Raw genomic sequence first — 16106 nt, forward strand, 5'->3', positions numbered from 1 at the left:
TGCACACCATCGTTTCTACTTTGAAAGAAGATGCCATCCAATTTTGGGAAGCACTTCTGCAGCTGGGTAATTGAATTCAGAGCAACTCATTCCTGAGTGGAAAATTAATAACTTGGCAACTCCAGAGTTTATTAACTCTATCACTGACACTCAAGAAATGTTGCTCTTAATTTTTTTAAATGAAGAAGCCCCTTAGGATTTCTTGTGCCAATATCTCACATCCAGTACATTTGCCCCAGGAATCACAGAAACACAGAATAGTTTGAGTTGGAAGACACCTCTTAAAGGTTACCTAGTACAAATTCTCTGCAATGCTCAGGAACACCTGCCTCTCAGTCAGGGTGCCCAGAGCTCCACCCATCCTGACCTTGATTGTCTTTAAGGATGAGGCATCCTCCATCTCTCCGGGCAACTGATACAGTGCTTCACCACCCTTATTGTAATAAACATCTTCCTTATACTCAGTCTAGATCTCCTCTCTTTTAGTTTATAAACATTTCTCCTTGCCCTGTCACAACAGAGCCTGCTAAAGTGCCTGTCCCCTTCCTTCTTACAGCCTCCCCTTTAGATACTGAATGGAATACCCTGAATGACTTGCTTTTAACCCTAAAACAAATAATACCATGTACAGAAAGCTCTGTTTGCAGAACACAGACACCATCCATCTAACCGGGATGCTTTTCATCATGCTGTAACCATAAAGATGTTCAAATTGAATAAGTTCGTTCGCACCAAAAATGTTGGATTAGTGTGTGAAGTCAGGGGATAAATCAGTGTAGGCTTTAACACAATAGCCGTGTTGTCATTGTTGTGACCAGCAAAGTAGAATCACAGAATCATAATCACAGAATCACAGAATGGTTTGGGTTGGAAGGGACCTTAAGGCCCATCCAATCCCAGCCCCTGCCATAGGCTGGCTGCCCCCCACCAGCTCAGGCTGCCCAGGGCCCCATCCAACCCAACCTTGAGCACTTACAGGGATGGGGCACCACAGCTTCTCTGGGCAGCTGTGCCAGGGCCTCACTGCCCTCTGAGTAAAGAACTGCCTTTGTAAAATCCAACCTAAATCTCTCATTTTCATTGACAACCATTCCTCCTTGTCCTGTCACCTCACTCACTGATAAACAGTTCCTCCCACCTTTCCTGTAGGCCCCCTGAGGTGCAGGGAGGCCACTGTAATCGGCCTTTTTATTAATCAGTAAGTTGCTCATTGGCGTAACCTCTTTCCAGGACAGATAAGCAATTTGAGTGTGAAAAAATGAGCCCTCACCGCTCTTATCTCAAAAGAAAGCTCAAGGAAACGTAAAGAATTTGTTACCTGGAAAATTGTTTAAAGGTGCTATCTCAGCACTCAGAAAGGTCCTACTCTTGCAACGCATCAATTTTGGTCTGCTCTGAACAACTAGAGCTGGTCTAATAAAGGTGCATGGCAAATAAGTAGAAATAAGTATAAGGGTAATAAAAAAGAAATTGCTTGATTCACTCTCTTGGAATTTATTCCCAACATTTATAGCAAACTGAATAATACAGTTAGTAAAGCTGTACTTGAGACTCAGGATAAATTCAGCATTAATCTGATTATAAAAATAATTCTTTTTCAGTGGATGTAATACGTTGACAGAGATGTAAAACCTGAATGCACCAGGAAACAGAAATCTAGCACAAGAAGGCATGTACCTGTTCTACAAATTAATTACAGGGAGGCACACAGTGCAAAAAAAGCCACCTTTCCTGTCTGAAACAAACAGATGTCCCAGCTGGGCATGAAAGCGCAGTGTTCCTGTTTGAGTGGTGTCACAGCAGCAGCCCCAGAGAAGATGGGGGGATCTGTTGGCTTTGCTGAGCAGTCATGCAGTCGCCATGCACCTAAACCCCACTGTGGTGCATTGCTCATTAGGGCTCCTGCTATGAGAAAGCAGAGCTACACAGAACTCAGCAGTGTTGTACAGGATTTATCCTTCTTCAGATAGGGCCTTTTCAACCGTTTTTTAAATTCATTTTTATTCTGACTGCTGTCTGAAGAGAAGTCGGCCTTCATGCAATCCTGCTTTCACGGCCATGGATTTGGTCAGCCCCCGCTGGGGTGAGAACCCTGCAGGCAGTGGTTGCCAGCAGGAGAGGTTCTGCTGCCCTGAGTGATGGCAGCCTCCACCCCATTGCCTTCAGCCTTGGGCGTGAAGGCAGACCCGGGTGCCTGTGCTGCTGACATGACCTGCACTGCCCTGAAGGCGATGACATCCACCTGCTCTGCGGGACGCCATCCTCCCACCACACACACAGCCCTCCCAGAAAGTTGAAAGTCAGTGGTTTTTGGCCTCACTCAGTCTCTTAGCAACTTCTCAATGAAGAGAGTGCAGGAGCCCTCCTGCAGCTTGAATCTGCCGATGGCACAGGCTGGGCAGGGAAAGAAAAACCATGACAGTGTTGGAAATGCCAGCATGGGTGGGCTGTGCACTCTGGTTTGTGGGCATATGAAGGAGCCTGCCTGTGGGAACCACTCAGCCTCTCCTTCAGCCTTATGCTCACTGTATTTAATAACAATTTAAACATCTGTTAAATGTAAGCATAAATACTTTACCTATCTTTAATCCCAGTTATCTTCGGCCATTATAGTGCTGTGAATCAAAAATGCCATATTTACAGGCCTGGAATTGTTGCAGAAGTGTAGGATTAGTAAAGAAAGCCAAATACACAGCTCTGCAAGGCATGGTGTGACTTTGGCTGAAGCCAGGCAGCTACCATCAGAAATCACAGGCCCTGCATTGCAGTTCACCCTGATGGGTTCATATAAAGTCATAGAATTATGGAATCGTTTGAGCTGGGAGGAACCCATAAAGGTTGTTTAGTCCAACTCCCTGCAATGCACAGTTTCATCAGGGTGCTGCTCAGAGCCCGGTCCAGCCTGACCTTGAATATCTACAGGGACAAAGGCATCCTCCACCTCTCTGGGCAACTTGTTCCATACGTGAATTGATCCTTCTGAGATAAAGTTAGGAGACACAAATGCTGTGGTACCTTCTGTTAGCACAGTCCAGCACAGGACACTGCATGTTCTGTGCAGCATCTGAGTGTCATTGTATGACCTTTTCATGTACGCTAGAAAACAATCCCAAGACCCCTCCTGAGGCAGAATTAAAGACCAAGGGCTGGGAGATGTGAAAACAAAAGCAAAAAGAAGATAGCTCAGATTGCTCAACCCAGTTAGGAGTTGGTAGACGTGGAGCAATGTCAAGAGAAGCTGATCTGGTGAGATGTATGGCATTATCACAGTGAGACTGCCACGCTGCTGATTTTTTTCAGCCCAGAAAAAAAGAGGAGAAAGTAATACAATGGAACAGAGGAGACTGCATTCATTAAGGCACTTCTATATCTGCTCTGCATTTTTCAGACCTCAAGGAAATCTCTGTCATTGAAATCTGACAGAAAGTACATTGGAAAGTATATTTCGTATAATGGTGGAAAAGGAGCTGTAATTTCAAAGTAAAGCAGGATCTGATGATCTAGTATTAAATGTGGTTTAACTTAAATTACCTCATTAAATGTTCTTCTTATTATTACCCATTGTCAAGCAACAGCAGCTAACTGAGGCACTGCTGGATGGTTCCCTGGGAAGAATGCAATGATGCAGAAAATCTTTCTATATTTCTGGTGTAATTTGTTTTAGTGACACTTTTACAGTGGTCCTTGAGCACAGGGTGATGGTGTGTGAACCAGGTTTGTTTGCTTACTGACAACTTCAGAAACACAGTCTACAATCACAGGAATCTGTATCACCTCAATTAACCACTCACACAGTGGTTTCTCAAGATATCCCTACCTTCATAGAATCATCAAATTATTATTAAGGTCGGAAAAGATGACTAAGATCATCTAGCCCAGCCCTCCACCTCCCACCAGTATTGTCCACTAAACCACGTCCCTCAGTGCCATTTCTACCTTTTTCTTGGACACCTGGGACAATGATTCCACCACGTCCCTGTGCAGCCTGTGCCAGTGCCTCACCACTCTTTCTGAGAAGAAATTTTTCCTAATATCCAACCGTTGCTTAGTTGTCAAGGAACCAAACTGTTGTTTATTCCCGATTCAAATACTGACAGAGCCCAAACCAGAGCTCGTACCCTGCTGCCTTCTCACCCCTCCAACCAGCCCTCAGGCTCTCCCACATGCAGGAGATGCAAGGGTCAGCTTGATATGACTGTTTTATATTCCCTTATAAAAAGGTCAGAAAAGTGAAAATCAGCAGTCACAAAACATTGCCATGGCAGTGAGTGAGCTGAACCATTCGTAGCGTTAACTGTGTTGTATTATGCAGGGATGCCATAATACCACAAAGAGGTAAGATAAAAAGCAGCTGATATAATTCACATGCTAATAGCTAGAGGATCTGAGAAGACAACAAATATTGCCAGAGTGCAGACATGAAAGGTCAAGGCAGATTGAGAGGCTGGCAGCCACTGAGCACAAAAGCAGCACTGTAGAAATCATACTGAAAGAACTAAACAACAAGAAATGAGGATGGAAGGCAGATGAGCCTTTAATTTCCCTTAAAATTCTCTTTCCAAAGGTGTTTGATCCCAGGTGCAAAGAGTGGAGAAGCCATGTTCCAGAAAAACCAAGGCAGAGGTCAGAGCACAGCAGTGGTCGCTGGAATGGATGCTGACATTCAGCAGGGCTGGAGCCTGAGCCCAGATGCCTTTCTCACATCTGCAAACAACTTCTGCTCACGTTTCTTGTTGCTGAGAGAAGCTGTGGGTGCCCCATCCCTGGAGGTGCTCAAGGCCAAGCTGGATGGGTCCCTGGGAAGCCTGTGGTGGAGGACGATGGGCTGGGGCTGGAACTGGGTGAGCTTTAAGGTCCTGTCCAACTTGAGTTATTCTACGATTCAATGATTCTTTTTCCATATGAGTTACAGAGAGTATCAATGGAGAAAACCACGAGGACAGAGGTTTGTGATCCTCTCAAGATCACCTCTGCCAAGCTCCATCTTTTGCAGCCCGATTTTGTGGTGCTTTGCCCAAAACATGTCGTTGCTATTCATCTCACGGCCGCGTTTCAGAACTTTCACCTGCAAATGGGATTACAAATGCAATCATTAGTACAGATTCCCCAAGAAGCTTTCACAGTATTACAATTAGATTTCCCATTCTAGCAGCATCTAAATCAATACGATATGATTAGTTACTCTCGTGGATTACATGCTGCTGTACAAAACCTTCACACACAGAAATCTGGGTAATTTAATCAGGCAGTAATGGATTCTGGGAATGCTCCCACTGTCTAGAAACTTAAAATGATTCTATTTCTATAATAATTTGCCATTATGCACCTGAAGCTAAATTGCCTGACATACCTGACAGTGGACAGCAGTGATTAAAACAGGTCACATCTCATCATCAGGAGTGTCGACTCCTGCTGAATCCACTTAGAAAACTGAATTTGCAGGAGGAAAAAAAAGAAAAAAAAAGAAAAAACAAAAGCTTTAGTACTTTGTCCAGGACTATAACTGAGGTTTGAAGATGTCTCTTTAAATATGTATACATGTATATGTGTGTGTGTGAGAGAGAGAGAGAGGGAGAGAGACAGAGTGTAAGTGCCATCCATTCCTCATCATTTCAATCAAGGCAAGAGGAATATATGAATTAATGCTCCCAGGGAAATGCAGCCAAGCAAGATGGAAATGAACACATAATTCTGGCTCTGTACCTCTATACTAAAGCATCATTCTTCTGCAGTCATCTTGGGATAGCAAAATACCCTAAAAAACAAGTGTTGTGCCCAGTGCCACACAGACCAGCTCTGAGCAGAGTGGGGGAGAAAACACAAAACCAAGCACAAAAGTACAGATCAAGCTTCATGGGAAAAATGAGTTCTGGGTATATTTAGACAGAAGATGCTCAGAAATGAACTGCTGTTCAGCATTTATCCTACAGGCGTGCAATAGCTTATGCCTAAAATATGCAACGTTATTTTACGGTTGAGGACGTTTCTTTTTCTATGGCATTGTCCCACTGAAATATTTTTGACCTACTGAAATATTCCTGACCCAGGGTGCTTTTGACAAGAATTTTTCCTATGGTAAATTGCTATCTCAGATAGCCATCTGGCAAGAAGGGACAGAAATACAGCCATCCACACAGGCTCTCCTAGGCAGTAATTGCCAGTGAACTCTGCCCTCATTATAAAACTCTGTATAGCTTTGCCATAAAAAAGCCCCACGATGCACATATGCTTTTCACATCTAGGTTCTCCATAATAGTCTTGGTTGTATTATTCTGGTCAGATACATTAACCGCTTGCAATGTTAATCTTTTTTTAGGTCCACGTGCTGCAGGGTCCTACGGTGCCCAGCATCAAAATCCCACTGACACGACCCGTCCCACTAGTCCTCATGACATGGGTCTGCTAGAAAAAACTCCTCATTTCTTAATCCCCCGTGGAGGGCATGGGGCATGATGCTGCAGGCACAGGGCACGGCTGTCCCTCCCCGACCCCCATCAAGGTGCTGGTAGTCAGTGTAGGCTGGAAATTGGACCAGCGCATTGCCATTAATAAACAATAAGGCTATTAAGGCATATTAAAGCTGCACGATGAACTTGTCAAAATGGATGATCTATAAATCAATATAAATAACAGTGACAGGCAGTAATTGAATTGCAGCAGTCCCTCAGCACATGCTAAATATGAAGGGACATGACATGCTGAAAATAAAGTTGGAGAGCTGAAAAATTGATAGTATTAACATTCTCCTGGTGAAACGTGGCGTCACTTTGGCTTTTAATGGGGGTCAAACTGTGAATGTGTATTGACTTCTTCTTTTAAAACAAGAAAATAGCTACATAAATCTGAGACTTCCCAAATTAGAAATTGCTGCTTCAAAGTTCACCATGGCTGTGGATGCGGTTGTCACAGAGAGGATAGCACAGCCCTCTGATGGGTTCATTAGCAAGGTCTGCTGCCTTGCTTGGGTAGCCAGAAGAATGGGTTTTGTGCAGTCCAGAAGGTCTCTGAAGTTTATTCATCAATTTTCATCTTCCTCGGAGGAGCAGTAGAAGGAAGTTGGGCAGAGGAAGCTAATGTTTGCACACTGCCAGGCTCTGGGTGGCCACACATCTTTTAAATTCAGATATAACCAGCCCAGCCTCAACACAAGCAGATGACAAGACAACCAGAATGGAAAGACATCAGTGAATTTGCAGCAAGCTTTTTAATGGAGATTCAAACAACAGCAAATAAATCATGACAGGTTCTTTGGATGAAATCAAGATCTCATTTTTTATTTCCTTTTGATGTGCTCCACTCAGCAAAGGAAAATGCAGCTTTGCTCAGTTGGTTTTTAAAATGAAGCTGTATGGCACTGGAGTTCAGAAAATGCTGAAGACATATCAAGATACTCAAGATGTATTTTTGAGGACAACTCCATCTGTGCCACCTCATTCATGGGCAAACAGTACCAAAGGTCAAAAATAGTGAAGGCCATTTGCTTTCCATGGGTCTCTCTCTGCAGAGAGGCAAGTGTAGACACAGATATACAAATGATCATCTGTATGTTAAGCAATGACCTGCCAATAAGGTCCCAAAATATTGAGAGCAGCAGAGCTGGGATAGGGGTTGGCCTTTGTTGCAGGATCAGTGCAGGCATACATGGTCTATTTGGTTTGGCCACCACTGGCAGCAAAATCTGCAGTTTGACTTAGCTAAAAGCTCCACAGGAGGTGACACTTCACGGGGGTCGTTCCACATCACTGTGCCCTGAGTATAGCGCATATTTGAAAGAGCAAAAGGGTCAGAGGTGCTTTCTGGGAGTTACATTGCTTTGACACAGAATTCAACATGCAAGGGGAGAAAACATAAAGAGGAGACTGAGGAGACCAGTGCTTTCCTTTTAAATGTAATTTAAGTTTTGTGACCAGTGATAGAACCCAAGGGAATAGCATGAAACTGTGCCAGGGAAGGTTTAGGTTGGACATCAGGAAAAAGTTCTTCATCAGATGGCATTTGGGCCCTGGAACAGGCTGCCCGGGACAGTGGTCACAGTCCCAACCTGTTGGAGTTCAAGAAGCATTGGGACAACACTGGAACAACACTCTCAGACACTGGGTCTGATTTTTGAGTGGCCTTCTGTGGAGCCAGGAGTTGGACTCTATGATCCTTGTGGGCCCCTTCCAAATTGGGATATTCTATGCAGAGATGTAGAGTGATGGGGGTGCCAGCCTCCAACATCTCTCTTCTCCCACATCACATCTGCTCTACCCACTTCCATACATCCTCCTTTCCATTCTTCAAAATTCTTCTCATGCCCTCTGGATGCTTCCTGCCATGAGAGTGGCTTCCAACCCATGCCTTTAAACTGACACAAGTTGGGAAGTGTGATGCTCCATTAGAGTATTCACTTTAATCAACAGGACACCACTGATAGATTACCCACTGAAATAGGTGAACATGCCTTGACTTTTCCCTGAGTTTGCTTCATTCTTAATTTTTCTTGTGTGAAGTTTGTTTACTGTCATTTAAAGGTGAGAATTTAGACTACTGAATGCAGTGCTGATTAGCTCAGTATTATAATTGTGCTTCATGGACTCCTGCTTGTATGTCACAGCTCTCCAAATTCCTATTATACTACTAATCTAGGTTTTATGGTACTTCAGAACTGGAGTATTATAAAACTATGAGGTAAGTGGAAAAATCACAGTGGCAATTTACCAAAGAGCTCCTGTGTGGTATTATGAAAACAACAAAAAACAAAACAAGGGACCTTGTTTGCAAAACCGAGCGTGAGCCTGCTGGCCCCAGAGAACACGCAGCTGTTACGCGGCAATCACTGCCTTTCCAACGCCGCCTACAGCATTTCATCATCCCGCATTCAAGGCTGTGCATTTGTTCTTCTTGCAGAAGGGAGAAACGCGTGGCCCAGAGATTAATGAAGGTAAATGAGACCACTCCAGGCTGATTTTACAAAATCCAGCCCTCTCCTCTCACATTTCCTTTCCACAGCATCTGGAGGGGAAGGGAAGAAACCTGCCTGTGTCTGTGCTAATACATGCCACACATTTCCATTTGCTCTTTCCTCAGCTGCCATACTCAGTTTTATATTTTTAGAGAAATTTTTGTTCCTCAAAGATTTATACCCCAAAGATGCTATTTCATCACAGGCATCTCAGTCACTGTTTTGTTTGAATTATGATTCACTATTTGAACTGGCACAACCAGGACAGCCTAATTTATTCTAGCAAAATAACACACAAAACGGCCCTGCAGAACCTGAGAGGAGAGAGATGCCCCATGACCTTGCCCTGCTGTGAGCAACTCCCAGCCTGGGTCTTCTCTGCAGCTCTTATGCCTGGGGCCATGCAGGAAGAAAAGTGGTTGAAGATGAATTGACCAACACTGAAACCAGGTCTTACAAGGAGCATGATAAATCTGCCTTTGCTTCATCCATACTTGGAAGGAAAACAGATAACAAGTTACTCTGTGTGGGAACACCCCACCTCATTTCGTTATGAAATAACCATCTTCTTGAGGCAGACCAGACAATGGTTTCCTTGGCAATTTCAGGAGAAAGGAAGCCACTGAAAACTGTTCCACAAGTTGCAGATCCTGGTGAAGCAAGACATTTCGCTTTCTGACTGCCTTAACATATACCATACCCCTAATCCTAACTCTTCCCTGACCATAAATCTAGCCCTTTTCCCAGAGGAAGAAGAAAGGGTTTTTGTCGCTGCTGTTGTTTTGATCTAATGCAAGCCTAGGAGAACTCATCCCATCTTAAGGATCAGTGTGAAAAGAAAGAAATCCTAGTGGTCATGGTGTTGAGTTAGGGATGGGGTTGCAAAAGGAAAATGAAAGCTGCGGAGATGTTGGCTGTAAGAAATGTTGAGTAATGGCTGAGGAAAAATGGTGTGTTTAGGGTTAAGATTAAGGCTGGAGTTTTACTTGACAATCTACTGGAGACAGAGAAAGCCTCGTTAGCAGGGGAGCTGGAAAGGAGCTGCAAAAAGAATTCAGTAGCAAAATTTTTCAAGTGCATCTGTCACATTAATCCTCATCAACAACTTGAGAGATGTCAAGGAAGGAGGAGCGTACAGCTCAGCTGTGCTCCCAGTGATGCCACTGAAAGCCTGGGAAGTGTCCTGTGTCCTTTTTCCAACACTGGCTTCCATGTGGCATGTCAAGGGGGAACAGTTTCCAGGCACCTTTCCTTCAATACTGTTTCAGGCTGATTATCCACCACATGTATGCTCTTTGATCCCTGGCCAACAATCAGCACCAGCTTTGGCTGCTGGACCAAGCACACTGCATGAAAATAATCAAAGCACCCAAAAGAGATGCTTTGCTCAATGGGCTGAACATGAAGACTGAAACAAACAAACAAGCAGAATAGGTACTTCCCAGAAACAAACCACACTGAGGCAAATTTCTGGTTGTCTCTAGCCTCGATATTCTTCAGCTGCATACTAAGGACAGCAGTATTCTGTGCTCTGTCTCTGGAGTCTGTGGAAGCAGAGCCGGCTTGTGCTCACCCTACGAGGCAGCCCTGCACAACGCTGCGTAGCAAAGCTCTGCCGACAGAGCAGGATCTTTGATTCTTGGCAGCAGAAAGCAATTGCAGTCTCACAGTTTCCAGGACAGGAGGACAAATAGCTACTTACTGTGAACCATGGACTTGTAAGAAATTAAATTCCTTTGCTGGTTACGGACATAAATACGCGTCTCTTCTTACAGATTCCAGGAACTGTTTCCCACTTCACATTTTGGGTGAGGAGCCAACTCCAAGCATTGCAAACGTGCAGCTTGAAGTGAAGAGCACCATTTCCTGCCTTGCTGTGATTGCTCAACAAGGGAGGGGGAAAGCAGGCTGAGTCCAGCAGTGGCAAAGCACTCGGGAGGGTGTGCAAAGCCATCTTTCTGATTACACAATGTCTCTGCAAGCCCTTTGCCATTAAATATGATTAAAAGCACTGGCCAGGAGGACTTCACCTTTAGAAAATGACACTTACAAGAAATCACTTCACAAACAGATAGTTGCCTGAGTCCATGAGATGGGAGAAGAGGTTTGATGGATGAGAAGGCAATATTAAAATGTCTCCTCACATAAGAAAACAGAACAAGAGCAATCATCAGAATTTATCAGCCAGAGAGAAGCAGAGTGTTTTCTTGGCACTAAAGGGACTGATATACTAAATCAAAACCAGAACACAGGCTCACAAAAGAAAGAGAAAGATGTCTTAGCCATATAAATACCATATAAATGAACTTTCTGGAACTGGGATCTTGTTTAAGCACACTCAGTAGTGACATCTGAGAAAGAAATAACGAATTAAAGCGAAGCACAAAGTTAGTTTCGGCACTGGAACAGCAGCCATTTGTGAGGAATAACTGCCCATCTGCCAATTGAGCCTGGGAGTTACAGCTTTCTGGCTTTGTATCTACCTCTGTGCAAAGCCCCAACTCCTTGTAACACCTAAAGCAGCCATGTACTTGCACTTCGCCCATTTGGAACACATTCAGCAAGAAATATAGCTCAGGTACCAACAGCATCACTGCATGTGCAGGGAGCCACAGCTGGGAAGTGTTCCCAGTCACTCATAGCACTCATGGATTAAAATGCACCACAGTCCTCATCCTGAGCACTGCTGGAAGGCAGCTGGAATACGGTTCTCTGGTAATGCGTACATCATTCACCTCTATGATGTGTATAAACCTATCCAGATGAGCTTCAACACTGAGGCTGGCTACTTAACCTTGCTGGGGGTAAATACCCACATTGTGTTTTAAGCTTTTTCATTTTCTGAAATTCGTGTCTTTGGACATGGCTCTTCCTAAGAGATTTAAACACCTCTCTTGTGACTAGATGCCAAACAAAAAAGCACAACCATAAAGTTTCCTTTATGAAGATGAATTGAGTCTTAAGCCAAGTTAAACTGGGGCTCAAATGTGACTGTTGCATGGCTGCTGCCAAATACTCTCACATGTAAAGTATAAAGCACAACTTGTGTTTCCTAACAGAGAGTTCCAGGCTGTACGGGACTTCCCATTCAGGGGAAGAATGCAGTTAAGCAAGGAGCAAAGCTTTCCAATATCTGGATGGGGGAAATATGCAGGGAGAGAAGGGCTTTGCAGTGCTTTCTGATAGAATAGGTTCTGAGAGCAGGCAAGCATGGGGCAACAGGTCAGCCACAAACCTCCACTAGGGAACGGGTGAGCTGGCACCTACCGTAGCCATCCACGTTAACCTTAACCTTGGGGCTGATTAGCCTTCACCCCCCTCTCTGCAAGAGCAACCCACAAATAGCACAAAGCCTGACCTACTTCTGGCTGCTGAACTGCAAATTGTAGTTACTGTGATTGAACCCTTTCCACTCTGGGTTTCTTCCAGCAAGATGTCAGGCTTTTCTTCCCTGCTCTTCAAAGGCAGCAAACAAGCCCAAGGTCCGAATCATGCCTCACTGGACCAGGGAGGGGAAGCACAAAGCTCTAGAGCTGGAGGTCATCCAGCAAGCTGCCACTCCTTGGCACACTGGTGATCCCAGCGTCCAGCAAGCAGCCCTGGAAGAAAGAAATGAAGTTTGAAAGGCACGGCTTGAGTGAATATATCCTGCTTTTTACAAACAGAAAATGGCTTAGTAAAGAGATGCGGAAACTTCAATGGCATGCTTGACAGCACATTCATTCAGTGGAAAATATTATACAAATGCCATGTGTGTTGAACTCCTTTCAGTCCCTTGAAGAGTGAGAGGAGCTGGAGCTAACAGGTCAGGGCATAAGCTAACTCAAGAAAAAATCTTATTTCTACAGCTTCAAAGTTCTTTATGCTTTTTTTGTTGTTGTTGTTTGGATTTTTTTTCTGTTTGTTTCTTTGGTTGATTGGTTGTTGTTTCTTCTTTTTACTGCTGAGCACTGCCTCTGAGCAAGAATATTCAGGGTCAGCCACTCGAACACAAAGAAGTTTTGTCATTCCTTTCTTCGAAGAGCACATCTCACCTCTTTGTCCCAATCAGTGGAAATTAGGTTGCAATTAATACAGTCATTTGGGGAGTTAGGATAAGCTAATGGATTAATTACCTCTAGGAGTTTGTATTTCATTCCAGTGACATGACCATTTATCATTCCTTAACAGGGGACATTCTTATCCCTCTACAGTCATACAAAATGAACACCCTATTTAAGTAGAGCAGGAGCATTGTCCTCCCAGCCAGAAGTCAGGAAAAAACTTTCAACTGCTTATCTCCATGACGTAGAAATAGCTGCAAATGAATGTATTACTCATAATAGGATATTTTCTGTTAATAATACAGAAGAGGAAAATAGAAGTGCCCTGAATGAAGTGCCTCATCAAAAAAATTCCATCAAGATCCAGTTCCTCAGCCCATTATCATCATGATTCCACTAAAGAAAACAGGAGTACAAGTGTGCTTAAGTAAACAAGTGACCCCTAACAGGATACATTTTTATGTTATAACGTGTGGTACTTAAGGACACATCTGCAGTACTTAAGAACATGGTTTAATGGGCAATATTGGTGGTAGGTGGACTGTTGGACTAGGTGATCCTTTTCCAACCTTGGTGACTCTGCAATTCTACATGTAGTAGTGCATACAAGGCACTATCCTTGCCAGGAACACGAGGCCTGGTTTGATTCTTTTTCCCACAGCTAAACTGGTACCTGGAAGATCAAAGAAGGCTGTAAATGTGTGGAGTTGAGGTGTCTTTTTGATGCATTGATACATATCCTACTATTTATCCTAACTCTCTTCAGTGCAGTACTGTAATACGATTATTAAATCAACACATGAAAACTCTTGCTAAGCAGATGGCAGTTTGATCTTAGCCTGATGAAGGAGCTGAAAATCAAGGATGGTTCCTCTTTGAAAATTATAGGGGTTTTCTTTAAAGATTTTGAGATTTCTTTATACTGCAGCAAAATCCACGAAGGCCTGTTTTTTATTCAATTCCACTCAAAGAAATGAAGAGATGATGAAGAAATCACTCATTCATATGAGTAATGTGTTACTGCCAATGACTCTTAGGAAGCTTTTGCTGAGGCCACATGTGCAAGGATATCAAATTCATTGTGGCCATAGATTTAACAGACAAACTACGTCTGAGCAACAAAAAAGTACATCCTTGAAAATCAGTGGAGCACTTCAGCTACTACATCTATGAGTTAAAAAGGATGAGTAATTTTATGGTCCGTAATAATAGCATTTTTATTTTTGCAAATAAGAGAATCTTGTGTCAGGCAGAAAGATGATTGCCAAGGCATTAAAAAGAAACGAGCATGCATATGTAGATAGCACTGTGTGCTGGACCAGGTTCATAACACTTAGATAAACAGAGCATCAATATTTCTGCTAATATTCAATATCCTTTTCATTTCTTTCTCCAAGGTCCTTTCTGCTGGATCCCAGAAGCCAGTATAGGCATTGACACCTTGAGCAGTTATACCCTGGCTCTAGGCAGGAAAGGGTGCAGGTCGTTTAAGGCCATTTAAAGCCAATTAAGACACTGAATTTTTGAAGAGACACTTCTCTGTCTCTCCTCTGTCACTTAAAACTATCCCTACTATGGAGGAAGTGTAGAACAAAAGTGAGATCCAAGGGACTCTCACACAGTCTCTCTGTCTTCTTCTGGGCAGGACACAAAGAACAGGTAGTGGTTGTAGTTGGCATGTTATCTTCGTTCTCTAAAAAGTGTGAGGTTCTGACTTCTCAGCTCTGTTATCCAGGACCAAGCCACACCCCAGCAATAAGTCCTGAAAATCAAATCCTGATTATACATACTAAAGGGAAACAATCTTTTCTCCTTCTAAGACAAATTCCATAAAGAATTGTCAATGCTGACAGTCCAGAAAGAGAACTGGTGGATTTGCAGTATGAGAAAAGCTACAGGAAAGGAGGATTCAGGGTTGCCAAGTCTGGGAAGAATTCATAGGTTCAGTGTGACATGAAGACATTTTAGATATCAAGAAAAGTTTTGAAGGGTAAGGACCAGCTCACTCTTATACACATATTTAGCTGCTAAATCACCTTTTAAATCTTCACATCTTTGGCTATGAACTAAATAAATCCTGGTCAGAAAGGACACAGGGAGTTCTGGAGAAGTGATGCTTAAGGTTGGCAAACTCCTCCACAGACAGTGTGAGCACTTGGGTCCTCCCAGGTCATACAGGAAAAGCTATATACCACTTGCTGCAGATTTGATGTGAGGTCCAGGAGATGTACCAGGTAACAGAGTCCTGGCTCATAGAACTTTGGACCTCAGTGGGTCAGTCTAACAGGTTTTACTTTCATAAAACTCTCCTTTGGTGTCTTGCCACTGATCTTCTCTAAAGATGCATCCACCTGAAGGAGCAGCAACTGACCTAGAAGACAACTCACTTGGCATGCTTTGCAGATATGCTGATTTATCAGTGGTGCTCACACAGCATCTCAGAAGGGCTCAGGGAACATTCTCTCTACCCAGGAACATATTACAAGACAGAAACACACCTGGGACATCTCTCTCTGACAGTATTAGCTCTGGTAATGATGTCTCTAGTCCAGAGAGAATATATTTCTTTCTCAGAGTGAAATAAAAAGTTAGCATTTTGAGGGCTTTGCATATATTACAAGAATTAGATATACTATGCCACAAACACTGTCATGCTGCATGAGCCCTCTGCAGTGCTTGGGATACAGGTGTCTATAAATCAGATCTTCCAGAAAGCAAAAGAGGGTGATCTCTGCATAAGTACCACACAGCATGGCATGCATTTGTCATTATGTGATGGCAGTAAGGCCCTGTGGTTGGTGGTCCTTGTGGGTGACTGTACAGCCCCTACTGAAACGGAACCTCCCAGGCTGTTAGCAGTGCTGTCTCCCTGTCTGTGTTGCAATCTGCAGAGCTCTGCTAAACCAGACAGATTCTCAAGTAGCTTTACCCCTTTTGAATGATGTCCCTACCCAAAGCAGTGATGTCCTTTTTTGTCCCCTGCCATTCCAGCTGCAGTCAATGAATTCAACAGAAAAATATAGAGTTGGTTTCTCTGCTCTCCTGGGCCTGGAGCTCTATCAGGAATGCAGGTTCAGAGGACAGTAACTGGACCTTACCAAGGGTTATACAGGAGCTGA

The sequence above is a fragment of the Cyrtonyx montezumae genome, unplaced genomic scaffold (assembly GCF_038088225.1).
Source record: "Cyrtonyx montezumae isolate F1298 unplaced genomic scaffold, pur_monq_1.0 scaffold_3, whole genome shotgun sequence".
Taxonomy (NCBI): Eukaryota; Metazoa; Chordata; class Aves; order Galliformes; family Odontophoridae; genus Cyrtonyx; species Cyrtonyx montezumae.